The following is a 6,428-nucleotide window of genomic DNA, read 5'->3' as shown; positions in this document are numbered from 1 at the left end:
GAAAAATGTGTGCTTTGGTAATATTTCCTTTTTTTAAATGCAAGTACGTTATTTGGTGGTCCTTCCTAGTAGAAGATCTTGTTCAGACAATATCCTTGGATTTGATTCTGGATTTCCTTCCATAGGGTGAGGGGAGGAAGGCAGGACTGATCTGAGACTTTCCTAACAGGGTAGCACATGAGATAGGAAAAGAGAACTCTCCTACCTCAACACAGAACAGCACACAGCTCTGGTCTTCCGAGTCCCCCATGTGCCAACAGAGATGCCTGGGTGGGCAGCCTTGTCCAGAGGACACATAAGTATCCATCAAGAGCAGAGTGCCAGTTGGTAAAGGAATGGCACAGGGAAGTGGTGATCTATAACAAAATGGTGCTTTTATGGCGAGATGAGGTGTATCTCTGGGATCCCCAATCCCTGGGTCATGGACCACTACTGATTAGGAACTGGGCCACACAGCAGGAGGTGAATGACAGGCAAGTGAGCAAAGCTCCATCTTTATTTCCAGCCACTTCCCTTCACTTGCATTCCCACCTGAGCTCCGCCTCCTGTTAGATCAGGAGCGGCATAATTCCTCATAGGAGTGCAAACCCTACTGAGCTTGAATCATCCCCAAACCATCCCCCTACCCACCAGTTGGTGGAAAAATTGTCTTCCATGAAACTGGTCCCTGTTGCCACAAAGGTTGAGGACTGCTTGTGTATCTGATGGAGGGGCTGGAGCAGCAGCAGAAGATAAAAATTGGCAGATGTCATATGATAGGTTCAGATGCTCTAAGAACTGATGAGACATAATCTCTGGAATTTCCCAGAAGTACTTGGAAATGGAGGACATTACGAATGGCTGAGACCTGGAGAGAGAGAAACATGGATAATAAGTACAGTTAGGAAAGTTAAAATGGGGAGACTCCAGACCAGTGGGGCAGTTGGAGATGCAATAATAACGGGTTTGAATTTTGTTTGTTGATTTTGAAGTAACTTGGACATCCAAGTGAAATGTTCTGTTGTGTTCTTCAGTACAGAAAGGATGATTGCATATTTGGAGTTTTAAAATTACCTGTATGTCCTTCAGAAAGGAGATCCTTTATGTACAAGTTAGTCATTTACACATTAGTATAAACAAATTTTTGCAAATAGGTTTTGTTAGGAGGGTAAAAATAAGAGCCACATATAACTGGATAACCACTGGAAAAGTGGTTATCACTGAATAGAGAAATTCAGTCACAGAGGAAGCCTGAAGTAGGCAAATCTATCTTTACCATAAAGCCCGGGGCCTGCTCTGCTGAGGGCAATTCTCTCTCCATCAGGGCTACCCTTAATCTTATTTCCAAGTTTATGGAAAAACAAATTTATCCAGATGTATCTCCCTTCGACTCTTTTTTACTTATTTCATTTTTGGCTGCATTAGTCCCTTGCTGTGTGCTGGCTTTCTCTAGTTGCGGCGAGTGGGGGCTACTCTCTAGTTGAGTTGTGTGGGCTGTTCACTGTGGTGATTCCTCTCGTTGTGAAGTGCAGGCTCTAGGGTGCGCAGGCTTCAGTAGTTGCTGCACATGGGCTCAGTAGTTGCGGCTTGAGAGCTCAAGCACACAGGCTTAGCAGTTGCGGTGCACAAGCTTTTTTGCTCCGTGGTACGTGGGTTTTTCCAAGGGACACCAGAAATTGAACTGATGTCCCTTGCATTGCAAGGCGGATTCTTACCACTGGACCATCAGAGAAGTCCCTCTTTTAGACTCTTATATCTTATTATAAGAGAGAAGGGAATGGAGAAGGGAATGGCAAGCCACTCCAGTATTCTTTTTCTTTTTTTTAATCTTTTATCTTTTTTTTTTACTTTACAATATTGTATTGGTTTTGCCATACATTAACATGCATCTGCCACGGGTGTACACGTGTTCCCCATCCTGAAACCCCCTTCCACCGCCCTCCCCATACCATCCCTCTGGGTCATCCCAGTGCACCAGCCCCAAGCTTCCTGTATCCTGCATCGAACCTGGAATGGCGATTCATTTCTTATATGATATTATACATGTTTTAACGCCATTCTCCCAACTCCAGTATTCTTGCCTGAAGAATCCCATGGACAGAGGAGCCTGGTGGACTACAGTCTGTGGGGTTGCAAAGAGTTGGACACCACTGAGCGACTAACACACACACATTATCATTCTATTTTTGGTTTCAGTATATTAATTTTTCTTTCACATTATATTTGCTTTATTGAGATATAGATTACATATCATAAACTTTACCAATTTTAAGTGTGCAAGTTAATAATTTTAATTAAGTTTACTGAATTGTGCAACTATTACCACAACCCAGTTTTAGAACATTTTGCTACCCCTGTGAGATAACTCACGCACATTTAACATCAATTCCCCATTCCCATAAGTACTTTTTTGTGTATGGAAAATGAAGTTTCAAGACGTGTCAAGTTCTTCAGAGAAGTGAGCAAGAACTGAAGAAGTCCTTGAGTTCTAGACTCGGTCTAATTCTGCCTCATTCACTATATACTGTGAGTTTATTTAACTGTTTTGAACATCAGTTACTCATCTGAAAAGTATAATTAGTAGTATCTAACTTGTAGAAGTTTTCAGATGATCAGAGATAACACATATGAATGGCCTGACATATAGTAGGTGTTTAGTCAGATTATGAAATTATCTTATCATGAATACACAGATGCTTGCAAACAATAGAAATTGGTTGAGCCCAAGGACTGAACTATGGGATTCATTATTTTTCTATTTTGTAATTTAACCCATGAAATGGGGTAGGGAGGAGAAAATACAATTCATTTGTAATAGCTGTTTGCTGCTTTGAAAAATTAAATGCATTTAAAAAATCTTAATTTCTTTTGATTTATACTGCTCAAAAAAATTTCCTGTTAAAACTACACAGAGGTTTTTTGTTCCAAATGTCTTGACTCCCACTGACCTCATACTAACTCTACCCTGTGTTCTACACTTTTGTCTTGCTTTCTTCTGCAAGAGCTTTGAAAAAAAAAAATAAGACCCTGGCTTTAGCTCTTCAGAGCCCATTAGTGATTTTCTCTTCTGGTATGAAATTTAAGACCCATAAAATGCAATTACCATTTCCTGTGGAAGTTCCATTTCTGTGTTCCTATTTCATATTTATTACCATATGAGTCAAGATCACAATAAGTTGCTCCATTGCCCTGTGTTACTGATAGAGTGTCATCTGTTTATGTGGGAATGGTTAGCTCCTGACATGAATACCTGGAAAACTAAGCATGGCCACCAGGGGGCGCCTTTTCCCCAGAGTCTAGTCCTGGGTCCTAATTTGGAAAAGGAGAGAGGACCAGGGATGAGGCTGCTTCAGCCCTGCCTCTCTTCCTCCCCAAGAGACGCCACAGGTGAGGAGCATCTTTATGCCCAAAAGCCAGTCCTCACAGTGGGACAGCTTCCCAAGTGGACAGGAGAAGCATGGGACCTCCTTGCCACCTTTGAAAGCTGGGGTCTTCCCTGGCTCCTTCTGGGGAGGGTTTTTCTATCTGCTTCTCGAGAACCACTAAAAGGTCTTTGCTAAATATGTAGATTCTTGGATTTCCTTCTCTAAACAAAGTGAGTCAAGATCTCTGAGGACAGGGTTCAGGAGTCTTGGCTGTCTAGATGATCTTAATTGCACACCAGTTAGGATCCTGAAGAAGTATTCTCAGAAAACACTTTAAAAAAACCCAGCCCTTCCCTTTCAAAACCCAAACCCAAACAGGTCTTCAGAGACTATGCCATCGCCCTAGGTCTCCATGTTCATCTTGTCCACTCTGTGGTGTAAAATAATGCTTCCATCTCTGCCTTAGTTTGAGGGACCCTTGAAGACTACTTTGAATTTCAGAAGTGAGATTAAGAAAAACAGTGTTGAAATCATTATCAGTATTGATTAGGAGATGTGATTATTTTCCTTGAAAAAGAAATGGATTCTGTATTAAATAGTTTCGTGTGGCAGTTGTAACAAAATACCATAAATGGGGTGGTTTAAACAAGAGAGGCTTACTTATTCCCTCAGAATTCTGGAGGCTGGAAGTTGAAATCTGGGGGTCAGGAGGGCCGAGCTTGGCACCCAGGGCTTTCCTCACAGGCTCCATGCTTTTCTCTTAGCTTCTGAATTGCTAGCAATCCTACATGTTCCATGGTTTGCAACTGCATAACTTCAATCTTAGCCCCTCCATCATATGATCATCTTCTCTTGCATGTCTATGTCCTCTTCTCACAATAACACAGCCATATTGGACTAGGGCTCATCCTAATGACCTTATGTTAATTTGATTACATCTGCAAAGACCCTGTTTTCAAATAAGGTCCCATTCACAGGTGCTGGGGGTTAGGATTTCCATCTGTGCTTGAAAGTGAAAGTGTTAGTTGCTCAGTCATTTCTGACTCTTTGTGACCCCATAGACTGTAGCCCACCAGGCTCCTCTCACGGAATTCTCAAGGCAAGAATACTGGAATGGGTTGCCATTCCCTTCTCTGGGGGAATCTTCCTGACCCAGGAATTGAACCTGGGTCTCCTGCACTGCAGGCAGACTCTTTACCATCTGAACCACCAGGAAAGCCCCTATGTTTGCAGGGACATAATTTGGCATATATTGTTTCCTACAAGTGACTATCATTATTTAAGTTTCCAACCCACTGAGTCATAAGGAAAAACTAAATTTAGTCCAATCCAATAACCTCAGTCCAATCACATGACTTAAAATGGCCTATTCATTCTCTGTAAGCATGACTAAATAAATGCTCAATCTTCCTTTTCCTTTTTCCTTTCTCTCCTTTTTCCCCCTTCCTTCCTTCCCTCCCTCCCTTTCTTCCCCTCTTCCTGCCTTCCTTTACCCTTCTCCATAGCATGCTATCTGTGGGTATAGGTGACCAGGGTACCTGACTTCATGGTTGTAGGTGAAGGGGCAGACTCACTCTGTCCCTGGCTCCTGGCTGGTCTCTGCTGCAGAATGGCCTCTCTGTTCCCCTCCAGCAACTGATCCCACTGATGCAAGGTTGGTCCTATCAAACTTTTTGGATCTGATCTTGCACTCTTCTCTGGAACCCCATAATCTTAGCCATTAGTCCCTGAAATTCAGAAATCTCCCTCATCTTAAAAACCAACTTTCAGGCTATTGTTTTATTAAAGAAACTAAGAATATCAGCTTTAAGATTCCAAGTTGATCAATGGCCGTTTTGTTTCCAATATCAACCAGTGTCTTCATCTCAGAGGCAATTACCCTGATGGTTTAGTTTCTGTCTGCAAGGGAACAAGAAATAAAAGCACACAAAACCCACATGGCATGTTAACTATTACTGTGTAGCAACACATCCCAAAGCTCAGTGGTTTAAAACAAGGGTTGGCAAACTGTCCCATGGGCCAAATACAGCCCGTGGCATGTTTTCATAGGGCTCACAAACTGGGAATCATTTTAAATATTTTAAAGTGTTTAAAATACACAAAAAGAATATGCAACAGAGACTGTATATATAGCTTGTCAAACCTAGAATATTTACTACCTGGTCCTTTTTGGACAAAGTTTTCCAACTTTGGATTAAAATAATTAACATTTATTATTGCTCACAAAGGCGTCCTTGATGGCTCAGAGGTAAAGAATCCATTTGCCAACGCAGAAGACACGAGTTCGATCCCTGAGTCAAGAAGATTCCCTGGAGAAGGAAATGGCAACCCATTCCAGTATTCTTGCCTGGGAAATGCTATGGACAGAAGGGGCCTGGTGGGCTACAGTCTATGAAGTTGAAAGAGTCAGACGTGACTTAGAGACTAACCAACAGTTGGTCACTAATCTATGGGTTCTTCAGCTCCTTGACAGACTCCTTCATGTCTCTGAGGTTAGCTGTGGGCCAGGCAGGCAACTTGGCTGATCTTGGCTGGTCTTTCTCACTTGATTGGAGGCTGGCTGGCTGTAGGCTGATCTAAGCTGGCTTTGCTGGGATAAGTGGATGCTTGTCTATGAGCTCTCTTATCCTCTAGAAGGGTAGCCTGGCCTTGTTTTCATGGCAGCAGTAAGGTTCTGAAAAACATAAGAAATGAGCAAGTTCTCTTGAGGCCTAGAATTAGAATTGACACATTGTCATTCCTCCTACATTCTACTGGTCAGAAATTCTGGCCCAGATCCAGCCTGGAGAAATACACTCTATCTTGACAGATGGAGCTGTAAGGTCACAAGTTAAAGGGTGTGGCTACAGAAAGTGGTGAATAATTGAACCCTGTTTTTGTAATCAATCTACCACATACGGGTTATTAGTTTCTAAATATTCTTCCAATGACAAAAAAATTACATTTATCTATCTTCTCCAAATATTCCTTATCTTAGGACTCACTTGTGTAGAAGCAGGTTTGGTTTGATTTAGAGCACAATAGAGACTCGTGCACCTTGCTCACAGGACTTGTAGGTTCTAAAACCCTAGGATTAAGATTTTT

The 6,428-nt window shown here is 42.1% G+C and overlaps 1 long non-coding RNA gene across 1 annotated transcript; it reads right to left on the bottom strand.

Moving 5' to 3' along the window:
- Window positions 1-467: 467 nt before the first annotated feature.
- On the bottom strand, window positions 468-6,027 carry LOC113889417. The gene is made up of 2 exons (XR_003510257.1): window positions 5,774-6,027; window positions 468-847 (listed from the first exon to the last, which is right to left on the bottom strand). It is a non-coding gene; the product is annotated as an uncharacterized LOC113889417 (long non-coding RNA).
- Between the last annotated feature and the right edge of the window lie 401 nt (window positions 6,028-6,428).

The sequence above is a fragment of the Bos indicus x Bos taurus genome, unplaced genomic scaffold (genome assembly GCF_003369695.1).
Source record: "Bos indicus x Bos taurus breed Angus x Brahman F1 hybrid unplaced genomic scaffold, Bos_hybrid_MaternalHap_v2.0 tig00478955_arrow_arrow_obj, whole genome shotgun sequence".
NCBI classification, from domain to species: Eukaryota; Metazoa; Chordata; class Mammalia; order Artiodactyla; family Bovidae; genus Bos; species Bos indicus x Bos taurus.
The sequence above is the reverse complement of the archived record's forward strand: the minus strand, read 5'-3'. Positions and strand labels throughout refer to the sequence as shown.